The sequence below is a fragment of the Antechinus flavipes genome, chromosome 2, assembly GCF_016432865.1.
Source record: "Antechinus flavipes isolate AdamAnt ecotype Samford, QLD, Australia chromosome 2, AdamAnt_v2, whole genome shotgun sequence".
Taxonomy (NCBI): Eukaryota; Metazoa; Chordata; class Mammalia; order Dasyuromorphia; family Dasyuridae; genus Antechinus; species Antechinus flavipes.
The window spans coordinates 65362560-65376095 of NC_067399.1; positions in this window are offsets into that span (position 1 = coordinate 65362560).

Here is a 13536-nt window from a genome sequence, read left to right on the forward strand (position 1 = left end):
TTTATGACGTGGATCACTCTGTGAGTTCTAATTCTGAAATAATGGGGTGATTCTCCAGCATACAAAGTTTGTCCAAATTTCCTCAGGTTAATTAAGGTGTTTCCCCTCCAGATAGTTCCTGTTTTTTTTTTTTTTTTTTTTTTTTTCAGAGTGGTCAAGGGTTTCCATTATCCTGACTATAAGGCTATTTCATAGTGTCCATCTAGAAATGTAGTTTGAAGAGAGGCTTGGAAAGACTTACCTGAACTGATGCTGAGTGAAATGAGCAGAACCAGGAAATCATTATATACTTCAACAACAATACTGTATGAAGATATATTCTGATGGAAATGGATCTCTTCAACAAAGAGAAGATCTAATTCAGTTCCAGTTGATCAATGATGGACAGAATCAGCTACACCCAGTGAAGGAATACTGGCAAATGAGTGTGAAGTGTTTGCATTTTTATTTTTCTTCCTAGGTTATTTTTACCTTCTCAATCCAATTCTTGAACAACAAGAAAACTGTTTGGTTCTGCACACATATATTGTATCTAGGATATACTTTAACATATTTAACATATATAAGACTGTCTGCCATTTAGGGGAGAAGGTGGAGGAAGGGAAGGGAAAAGTCAGAACAGAAGTGAGTGCAAGGGATAATGTTGTAAAAAATTAACCATGCATATGTTCTGTCAATAAAAAGTTATAATAATAAATAGAAATTAGTTTGGATGAATGTGTTCCCATTGTGTATGTATTTGTGGGTATGCCGGTATTATTATTTGAGAAATAAAAGAAAGAAGGAAAGAAGGAACAAAGGAACAAAGGAAGGAAGGAAGAAAAGAAGGAAGGAAAGAAAGAAAGAAGGAAGGAGAAGGGAGGGGAAGGAAAGAAGAAGCTAATAAAGAAAGAACCTTATTAAAAAACACATGATTTTTATGACTAGTGCCATTCTTTACTTAATACCCTCATCAATTTGACTTGTTCATTCTTCTAATGATCCCTGTGGATGTGATTTTTATTTACCCAAATAAAAATCTATTGCTTTCCGGATCCCTTCCAAGGTTCTTTCCTTGCTCAGAATGTCTTTTTCTCACCATCCAGCTGGGTCAGTTTGTAATTATTAGCCATTGACCAAGACCTGGACTAATAGTTTTAACAGTTGCTTCTACTCCCCATGCTGGGACTTAGGGAAAGTACAAAGTAAGGACTGAGGTGATAATAGTTGTGCTCCACTAGTAGCCTGCCACAACTTGCCTTGGACAAAGACTGTGTTCCTATGTCCTCCCAGATTCTTTCTCTCAAAATGACATTTAAGGGAAACACATCCAAATGTCCCTAGTTGACTCACCTCTTTTTTTTTTTTTTCCTACTGCTCCTTGGAATCCCTGACTTGGAAATATGCTCTGATATAGTTACAGACGTGGAAAGCACATACTCAGAGCACTCTTACGGGCTTCAAATCATTCTTCTAATGTTGGAAGATTGCCATTGATTTCTGGTAAGATCCTCATGAGGCTCTTACTGGCTGTGATCCCTATAGCTTTCATGTAGCATGCACTCTCTGTCAAATGTATAATTTTTTTATTCAGCATTGCACCCTGCTGGTGTTGCATGTAAATATATGTATTGCTGTTACTCTGCTCATCTCAGGGCTGCTGATTAACATTATCAAACATATTTCCAGTGGGCATGAGTAAGGTTGCATAGCTTCTCTCTGCTTCCACTTTCTAGATTCCATAGGAATCCTCAGCTGTTGGGCTCCTTCTTCACACCTTGAAGAATGGACTCTAACCATACTTATTTAGTTTCAAGATCGGAGAGACTTCTTACTATAATTCTTTCAGAAATGCAGAGACAATGACAAAAATAAAACTTTTGTTTCTTTTCCTCCCACAAATTGTGTTTTTCTCTTCTCATGGTCCTGGCAATAAAAAGCAATCTATCTTCAAAAGAAGATCCTTTGTCTCATGTTCCAAGCTATTTGGAACATAAACCAGTCCTAGCTAAGTAGAGCCAGAAGACTTATGTCTATTTTTTAACCTCAACTTTATGCTCACTCTGAATCATGGTCTCTGGAGGAAGAATCATTCTATCCTAGAGTTAAAAACTGCTCATGACTTCATACTTCATGTCCAATTGTTATAGTATACCTGGGCAATTTTAGTGTAGAAGATACAAATTCCAGGACTCTATGGCTTTCAGACCCCCCAGTTCTTTCAAATCCAAGATTCTTTTGATCTTCTATGCAGTTGAATTGAAGGAGCTCAAGTATCAATAAAAGAAAACTTGGGGTGGGAGGGAGCTACTGTTTTTCTCCAAACTGGCTATATTTCTGTCTCTAACACATATATATGACTACACATAAATCAATCATGACTAAACATTGATGTTCTCAGGTCTTATTCTGAATAAATATTATATGTTAAAATATGCCATGACTTTTATGGGAAAGGGAAGAGAATAAGCATTTATTTAGCACCCTTTATGTGATGGGCACTCTATACTAAGAAGCTTTTACAAATATCTGATTTGATCCTCACAACAACCTTGAAAGGTGATGTCATTATTATTTCCATTTTAAAGTTGAAGAAACTGAGGCAAACAAGTTGAGTAATTTGCCCTGAGTCATACAGCTAGTAAGTAGATAAGGCCAGGTATTTCTGACTCCAGATCCAGCACTATATTCATGCTTCATCAGCTACCTCTCACATTATCTGTGCTAATATTCCCTCTTTTTTTTTTTTCGTATTGTCTATCCTAAGGACTTGTTTGCATCAAAAACTCTATCTAATATTCTGTTTTTAAAAATATTCTATGTTAAAATTTTTTTTTCTATATTGATATCCAGTGGTTATGGGCTTTATTCTATGTTCCACAGTGTCATCTCCTTTCCACCTCTCATGATCTATCTTCTTGCATTTTAATGTCTTTTTTAGCTTTTCGTCTCATAGGATTAAAAGATAGAAAAGGGCTTAAGACAGCATTCATTTCAAATGATTCATTTTGCAGATGAGAAAAAGGAGACAATTTACTGAAGGTCACATAAGTAGGAAGAATACCAGAAATGGACTTGTATGTGCAAACATCACTTATAAGTTGTGTTTGCAACTTTCCCACTGTAGTTTAAAGCACAAGCAACAGTGGGTCTATTTATCTGGGACGTATAAAAGGAAAAAAAAAAGGCAGGGCCAGGATTCCTGTAACTCTGGAATATTTGTAGACTAAGTAGTGCTATATTCCTTTTCAGAAGCTGTTTCACCATCATTATGATTCTGATTCATTTGAGATCTATACATATACTTGCACACATGCATAATGAAGGTACCTTCCAATGCTGCTGTCAAATGTACTGATTGTTATCCATTTCAGCGTTATTGAAACAGCTCTTTAGAACTTGCCCACAAATGCAGACAGTTATTTATCCCGGGCATCCTTCCATCCCAACCCATCAACCCTAGCACTTTAGAGGCTTTCCTGTTGTGTTTTAATGCATCAGCAAAATGGATCACTTTATATGGCACTGAAAGAATTTAGGATGTGGTCCCTGACTAGGGATGGAAAGAAAACACAGCACTAAAAGGAGAACATCTGCATTGCTTTAGAATCTTAGGTACTCTGACTTGGGAGATGACTTGGTTGTTAGGGAACCTCATAATGCACTACTACGCAAAAACATATAAAAAAATAAGCTAACAAACAAATAGACAAATAAACAAATAACTAAATTAATAAGTGAATGCATGAATGAATGAACAAACAGATAAATGAATGAATGAATAAATGGCTGTTTAGTGATGAGAAATTTACTACCCCATATGGCTTTATTCATTTCTAGGCAGATGTACGTGGTGAGTCTGCCTCCCTGTAATTTGCTTTCTTTGCTGCTGTTTCTATTCGCTAGGGTCACAAACAAGTTTAAAATCTTTTTTTGTATCTCATTGTCTTTCAGATGTTTAAAAACGAGACTAAAATATTAGTACTCACATGGATTTTCCATCTCTTCTATTTAGATGTTCATACTACTGGTGTCCATCATAATAATGTTATCCATCACAAACTTATCTGGTCCAGACCAGCCTATGTGGCTATTGGTCCATATATTCTATAAATTCATCATAGGAATTTTCTTAATATATTAGAGAATTTTCTGATATCAAGAGAATACCACTGAAGCAACCTGATTGACTCTCTACTTATTATATCTCCTTCTTATCATATAACATAGCCATCTTCTCTTCCTATGATTCTTTTTTCCCAATGATACTTTTATTCCTGTTTTTTAAAACATTACATGACTCAAATACAGTACACATTTTTTCAAAATTTCATTTATATAAAACCTCAGGGTGGCATATACACCTGGTACTGTTTCATTACTTATACACCTTACATGTAGTAAATAAAAAGAAATTTGAAAGAAAACTCTGATCAACACAGTGACCAAGTATGACTCCAAAGAACGAGAGGTGAAACATACTACCTACCTTCTGAAAGAGTAAGTCAGCAGGAATTTATTAAGTGCCTATTATTTTCCAGGCACTGTGCCAACCACTAGAGTTACAAAGAAAGATAAAAGACAGTTCTTGTGCTCAAGGAGCTTGATGGACTTATTTATAAAATAAGGATGATAATAATAGCATCTGTTTCACAAGGACTATTGTAAGGAATACATGGGATATTATATGTAAAGTGCTTTGCAAACCTTAAAGCATTATATAACTACTGGCTTTTAAGTGGTTTGGTAGTAAGTCTCTGAGATGTTTCCAAATTCAGGTCTTCCTGAAAAAATTCTCTATTAGAAAATGCTCAGTTAAAGGGATTTTAGAACATCTATTTTGGTTTGATCCTTTGTTCAGGTAGTCATTGATAAGAGATAGAAATTATAATGGGCTATATATTCAACTCTTTGGGACTCAGTTTCCTCATCTATAAAACACAAAGATCAATAACTATGCAACTCATTTTCTGAAGCTAGCATGCCAAAAGTATTTTGTAAAACTTATCATGCTATTTAAATGCAAACTCTCCAACAGCTTAAGAAGAGATCACTTTAAGGCAGTGGAAATGTCATGGCTACCATATTGTATTCTTTTTCCTTGCACCATAAAGATAGCCCCAAATAAAAAAAGACATGTCAGTGGGAAATTACTTTTATTCATGACTGACTGCATGTCTCCCTTTAAATTCAAATAATATTAACATCTATTTCTTGTTTTCCAGGATTTAGTCTCAATCTCTACATTTTGCTCATTCAGTTTGGCTTGACCCCACAGTTTAGATGTTCTTGACTCCACCTTTTGTTTGGAGCTAGCTGCTTACACTTAAGTTTTCCATTTGGCCAGCCTCCTTTTTTTCCTCTCCATGCTGCACTTTCTCACTGTGTAACCAGTTCTACACTTGTCATTGTAACCTAGCCAGGACACACTCTTAAGGCTTTGGAGCAGCAAAGATTTGCTTATTCTCTGATGGCCTCTATAGTTATTGCATGATTTAGGAAGCTCTAAACTCACCAACATTTGGACTTGAAATCTGCCTTAGACACAATATCTATGCATTAAAAGGCAAGTCACCTAATCTCTTTTAGCCTTAGTTTCCTCATTAGTAAAATGAAAATAACAATAGTCCCATTGACAAGACTATTTGAAGATGAAATGAGATAATAAATGTAAAGTGCTTTACAAATATTTTATACTCTGAATAAACTCTTATTAAAATGACTAGTGACTAATTGTTTTTGTAAAAAAAAAAAAAGCAGATGGGATGGAAAGTGGATGGTTAAACTACGGTATTCTATCTGAGATGGTTCATGGTGGCAGATATGGAAAAACAGATATATGACCAAATCAGCAAAGGAACTCATGAATAGACTGACCTAAAATAAATGGATGTAAGGACTTGTAGTGTAGTCATCTAGTTGGAGTTCCCTTATATACTTTTATAAATATATGCTGAAGAGAGGAAATTCCTCAGAATATACTCCCAAACTTGTGATAATTGGTGGAATATGTGAATGCATTATGCATACATGCGATGTACATGTGTATACACACAGTGAATGAACATGTATACATTCATGTGCATATGCATTGCAGATATAAACTGAATTTTGAATATCTTTGATGCATATATGAACAATGTGTGTGTAATCATGAGACATTCTCTCTTTGTGAAGAGAATCAATGGATCATTCATATAAATTTTCCTTGTATCATATGGGACGAGGTCAGTCATTCATAAGGTTTTTCCCATCTGTGATTGTATCAGATTTCCATTTCTGCAATATCTTTGTGTGTGTGTGTGTGTGTGTGTGTGTGTGTGTGTGTGTATGAATCCCACTTCCCACTCCTCCCCTCCTTCTCACCCATAGAATCCAGCTACAGAGATCTTGCCACATCTGGGAATATGGGAATCACTGGGGAGAGATTCTACTTATCTTAGGCTATCTGTGGATTCCAGGAGTGACGTAGGGCCATGATCTGAGTCAGTTACATCACCATAAAAGTTAAGAATAGTAAGAATAGCTCTTCTTTAAAGATATGAGCAGGAATATGGCTAACGGTTTTATGGGTTACTGCAAATCTGAGAGGATCTTCTCAGACATTTCCTCTCCCCAGCAAGCCAGAGGGAAGAGAAAGAGAATGATGGAGGAACTGTTAGATTACAGGTGGGAAAGCTGAGCAAAATACCAATATGAAAGGAGAGAAAAAGGAAATCCTGTTTTTCTTCTTTTCTTCTAAAAAGAAAGGAAGGTTCAATTCCATAAAAAAATATTAATTAATTTGACCTATTTGATGATATCGAACCTTGAAATTTTTCTTTTGAAAACTTGTTTGTTTTAAAAACAGTTTAATAAACTTTGTTTCTTTTTCTAAATTAATGATTATTTAATCTTACTTCCTACTAAGTCTCTTTCTAATCTTCTGCTTTTGCTTATCTTGCTTATTTCTTCTAGGGAATAATTTTCAGCATAGATAGATGCTTTTGAACTTGCTGAAGAAGTATGAAAGAAAACAACAAAAACAGAATCTTTAGCTTATGATCATGGGCATCCCAACTGGGCCTGGATGCAGATCCCAGTTGTTCAACAATCAATTTATGAATATTAATTTAGGGATTTGAGATTAGCAACAATTTTAGAAATCATTTAGTCCAAGCTTCTTGTTTTATAAGTAAGATAGATTGGTTCATATGATTAATTGTGTAGTGATGGACAGATAACAATCTGATGCCTGACCCAATTCAAAATAGAGGAGAAAAACTGAAGGCATTATCTCCACCATTATGTGTAGCAGTGCTTCTGAGGTTGTTTTCTATTTGCTTCAGTCTACAAGATAGGTACAGGATTAGAATTATATCTCTCTGTTCTTTTCAAATATCTCTGCTTTAAAGATATGAGCAGGAATATGCTGGTAAGAGCTCAACAAACTGTAATAAGATAAAAAAAAAATTTAATACATTTTAAGTTTAAGTATATCATTAACATTTTCTCTATCAGTTTCTTAAATCTAGATAATCAACAAAACAATGAATTATGTCATGTTTTGTGATATTTGCCAGTTTCTATGGAGTGAATATTTCCAATAAAAATTTAACAATTGGTTCTCATGAGCTGGTAGGAATTGGTTCCTGTATATCACTGCTGCACCTCATTGTGGCAAACAGAAAGGGACTTTTGATTGACCAATATTAGAATTTAATATATTTGACCTGTGTGGAATAATGTGAGTATATGTAAATATCTACATCCACCTATGTATATATTAAAATTACTACATATCCTTTGTTTATATGTGTATGTATATATCTATACAAGTTTTTTATTTTTTATTTTTTATTTTTCACAACTGAACACAGAGCAAGTGTTTACAAGGTAGTCAGAGAAAGCCAAACAAAAACATTTTCAAGATTTAAAAAAAAATCTTTAGACTTGATTGGATGACATGGGATACACTGACACAGGATTGGCCAGCATAATGTGCTCTTATCAGAGAAGGTGCTATGCTTTATGAGCAAAGCAGAATTAGCTCTGAAGAAACAAGAGATGTGAAATTTTATAAAATTCACTCCAAATGATCACAGAGACTATTTGTGTTTACCTGTGGCAAAGCATTCCAAGCTCCATAAGCTTGGTCTTATCAGCCACAGTTGGACATACTGTAAATTGACTTTAGTATAGTGAGACCATTTTGGTTCTCTTCAAGAATGATGGACAACAGCCAATCAACACTTATTCAATATAATGTTACGTTGTATTGCATTATATAATAAATCATATATCTACCTATTTATGTAATATGTTATATTGTCTTGTGTTTTATACCATATAACTATCTACTTATGTAATGTAATGTTATGTTGTGTTATATACCATATATCATATAATATCATAAATCTACCATATAATTGAATGCACTTGCATAAAACCTTGAATATTTAATATTAGAAAAAGAATTAACATTAGGGAATAAAATATTAGAACGTTAATAGACAGAATAGAAAGAGGCTTTACTACACAAAATATAACTTATGATATTAGACATAGAAAGACATATCATTTAAGAAGTAGAAGATTAAATGTTACAATTGGAAGGGAACCACATATTCTTTGACCATTTATCAATTAGAGAATGGCCTGAATTCTTATAAATTTAAGTTGATTCTCTATATACTTTAGAAATGAGACCTTTGTCAGAACCCTTGAGTGTTATTGCTTCCCTTCCAATCTTGTCTGCATTGGTTTTATTTGTACAAAAATTTTTAAACTTAATATAATTAAAATGATCCATTTTGCTTTCAATAATATACTCAAGATCATCTTTGGCCCCAAATCCCTTCCTTCTCCATAGATCAAGAGGTAAACTATCCTTTGTTCTTCGAATTTGCTTATAATGTCACACTATCTATCTAAATCATCAACCTATTTTGATCTTACCTTGGTATAAAGTGTCAGGTGTGGGTCAATGCCTAGTTTCTGTCATACTAACTTCTAATTTTCCCAATGGTTTTTGTCAAGTAGTGAATTTGGTTTTATCAAACATTAAATTACTGTAGTCATTGACTATTGTCTTGTGAACCTAACCTATTCCACAGATTTACTACTCTAATTTTTAGCTAGTACCAAATGGTTTTGATCACTGCTGCTTTATAATGTAGTTTTAGGTCTGGTATAGCTAGGCCACCTTCATTTGCATTTTTCATCAATTTCCTTGAAATTCTTGACATTTTGTTCTTCCAGATGAATTTTGTTATTATTTTTTCTAGCATTGTGAAATAATCTCTTGGGAGATTGATCGGTATGGCACTGAATAAGTAGATTAATTTAGGTAGTATTGTCATTTTTATTATATTTGTTTGGCCTATCCATGAGCACTTGATATTTTTCCAACTTATTAGATCTGACTTTATTTGTTTGGAAAGTGTTTTGTAGTTGTGTTCGTATAGTTCCTGACTTTGCCTTGGCAGATAGATTCATATATACTTTATATTATCTACATTTATTTTAAATGGAATTTCTTTTTGTATCTCTTGCTGCTAGAAATTGTTGATAATATATAAAAATGGATGATGTATTTGGATTCATTTTTCATCCTGCAACTTTACTAATGTTGTAGATTGTTTCTGTAGTTTTTTTTTTTTTTTTTACTTGATTCTCTAGGATTCTCTAAGTATACCATCATATCATCTATAAAGAGTGATAATTTGGTTTTCTTTTACCTATTCTAATTCCTTTAGTCTCTTTTTCTTCTCTTATTGCTGAAGCTAACATTTCTAACACAATATTGAATAGTAATAGTGATAGTGGGCAACTTTGTTTCACCCCTGATCTTTTTGGGAATGATTCTAGTTTATCCCTATTACCTACGATGCTTGCTGATGGCTTTAAATAGATGCTATTGATCATTATAAGGAAAAACTGCATTTAGTCCTATATTCTCTAGTGTTTTTAATAGTAATGGGCACTGGATAGTATCAAATGCTTTTTCTGCATCTATTGAGATAATCATATATATATATATATATATATATATATATATATATATATATATATATTTTAGTTTATTGATGCAGTTAATTATACTAATAGTTTTCCTAATATTGAACCAGCCTTGTATTCCTAGTATAAATGCTACTTGGTATGGTGTATCCTGGGGATACTGTTACTTAGGGATTGCTGTTACCTCTTTGCTAATATTTTATTTAAAATGTTTGCATCAATATTTATTAAGAAAATTATCTATAATTGTCTTTCTCTGTTTCGACCCTACCTGATTTAGGTATGAGCACCATGTCTGTTTCAGAAAAAAAAAATTATAGGACTTCTTTTCCTATTTTTAAAAATAGTTTGCATAATATTGAAATTAACTGTTCTTTAAATGTTTGGTAGAATTTCTATGTAAATTTTTTTCTTAGGGAGTTGATCAATAACTTGTTCAATTTTTTTTCTACAATGGGCCTATTTAAGTAATTTATTTCCTCTTCTGTTAATCTAGACAATCTATATTTCATTCATTTCATTTAGATTATCATATTTAGTGGCATACAGTTGGACAAGATAGCTTCTAATTATTGCTCCAATTTCTTCTTCATTAGTGGAAAGTTCACTCTTCATTTTTGAGACTAACAGTTTGATTTTCTTCTTTCATTTTTCTAATCAAATTAACTAAAAGGTTTATCTATTTTTTTTTCAGCTAATCTGCTGATCCACCACCTTGCAACCAGGACAGAGCAGTCAACACTGCTGTAGGTTCTTCAGGGTAGATTCCCCAGCATGGGGACCCCACACCATCCTGGGTCTCTGCAGTGCCCTTGCACTCGGCTGCCTCCCTCCCTTAACCTCCATCCCTTATGCTCAATTTAAACAGGCCTTTTCTGAAGTTCTTACAAAATATCTTCTGCTGCAAATTTGTTACACTCTCTATATCTGTGAGTTCTCTCACTCAAAAACCAGTTCAGAGGTTTAATTTGGTGCTGATCTGAGGGGACATCAGGAAGAGCTCAAATAAAGACTTGTCTCCGCTCCACCATCTTGACTCTGCTCCTCATCTAAGAAAGTCTTGTGTGACTCTAGGCATAAAGGTATCTAAAGTAGGTATACACATCAAACACTTACTGATAATAAATCATAATTTTACAATCACCCCATTCAGTTACATGACCCCATACAGTTTGCAATCCACAGTTTAAGAAATTTCAGTGTAGACCAACCCCATAATTTAATAAACAATGATCAAAGAAAGAAAATGGCAGCCTATAAGCACAAATCTAATAACTGTCAAAGTCAGGCCTCAAACCCAGGTCCTTTAAATCTAAATATGGTTCAAATTGGGCTCAAAACTGTGACTTCTAACTTCAACTTGAGGGCTCCTTCTACAAGACCACGTTGAGTGAGAGAATTGCAAAGAAATGAGCAATAATCACTCTCTTCATGAGTTAATCATTGTAATAACATGTATCAACCCCAAGAATATGTTAGAAAACAGATGCTCTGAGATTTATGAAGAGAGGGCTGGTATATCAGAACAACAAATTCTGCAAAGCAGACAAGACATTCTGCTATTTCATAAACTTTCCAAAATGGCATAGCTGTTTAGCTTTGCAGAAATATCCCCAAATCATGTGGTAGAGGGAGGGGGAGAAAGTGCCTCGTTTATTCCTTTCCAATCCTTCAAAAGTATGTATCTCATATACTTCTTGGCTTTATTTCAGTTTATTTCCACTAAACAGAAGAGCGACATCAGTCAGCATGGATGTTTTTCTGAGTCTGTCAAACAGTAACCTGGGGATAGAGAAGGTAAAAGAAAGATATTAGTAAATCACAGGGGACTGAGAATTCATCACATGCTGATGTCAACTCAAGAAATCTTGAGTGTTATAATAAGCATCCACAAGAAAAGCCTTCCACCTAAACAAGAAAGGATAGGTTGAACTTCATGATCATTAGTGCCATCCAGCAAGAAAATAGCTTGCCCCAGGAGGTAGTTAGTTTCTCTGTCGCAAGACATCTGCAAGCAGAGGTGAGACAGTTACTTGTCAAGAATGATGTAAGTAGGATTCCAAGCTCTTTGTTTCAATGGATGATCTCTCATGTGCTTTCTACCTTGGGGATTCTGCAAACCTATGAATCTGATATTTTTGAAAGCACCTTATATCGAGGATTTAGTCAAAGTAGCTTCATTAACTAAATGTGTTATATGTGTATTAACAAAGCAGTTTTGTTAAAATAATGTATATAAACAAATGCGAATCAATATTTACATGTGTGCATGTATGTGCATATATGACTTCATATAAATATACGCATATTAATAAATACAAAATCAGGAGCGTTTTCTTAATGACTTACTATATATTAAGGACTCTGCTGGGAACTGGAGAAAAAGAAAGGGAAAAAATGCCTATTTATTAATTGCTTAAATTCCAATAGGATGGTAGAGAAACAATAAGTACTTATATATACATACATTGTGTGCTTACTTGTAACAAGAATTACATGCACTCATATGTGTGTGTGTATACACACACACACACACATATGTATGTATATATATATACACACACACACACACACACACACACATATATATATATATATATATATATATATATATATATACACACACATACATACACACACATGTTGGATGTCAGGAAATCCTAAGTTCAAATCTAGCCTTAGACCCTAGCTGTGTGATCTTTGACAAATCACATGACCACTGTTTACTTCAGCTTTCTCAATCATGGTCATGATCATCATCATCATCATCATTTACCACTCCTATCTTCTAGAAATTACTGAAATCCGTCTCTCGCAAATGTCACAGACTTTCCAGTCACCCTTTCTAATACTAGCTGCATCTTCCTTCTACTCACTGGATGAAAAATTAGGGCTGGAATCCTTTTTGCTCCCCATTGCCATATCTAGTTTCTCCCTCTATTTCATCACTCACTAATTTCTCTTCCTTTGATGTCTGTGGTTCTTTTCCACTTATCTCTCTGTGTTTCCTTATCAAATTCTATTCTTTATTAATACTGTAACCTCCAAATTCTTGACTTCTTTATTTTCTCTTAGGCCATCTCCCTCTATTTTAGCCATCCTCTCCCTTTTTTACCTCAACTTGACCCATGGGTTAACTAATTAAATTCTAGACTGTCCTTTTCTCCTGAGTCCCTGACTCTCTAACATATGATAGATTATGTACTGCCAAGCTTTACCATTAGTTTCTTTCCATCTTCTACCTCCTTCAATGAAAACACTTAGGGTAATGACTAGAGTGAAAAAAAGTCATAATATATTCCATCTAGGTGTACTACAAATTTGTTACAAAACTTCAGCTGGTACTTTTCTGCTGAAAAGCAGTCCTATTTTACCTACCTTATTAACTCACTATTCCACTCCTCCCAGCAGCTCTTCCAAACATTTCATTCATCCTTTAACATTTCTTGGTTTTCTCTTTTCCAGTGTCTCAGCTAAGAATCTTAGTTCATTTTTTTTCAGAAAAAAAGGACATTTTCCATGAGCTCCTTCTCCTCTCCTCTTCATCTTATAGCATTT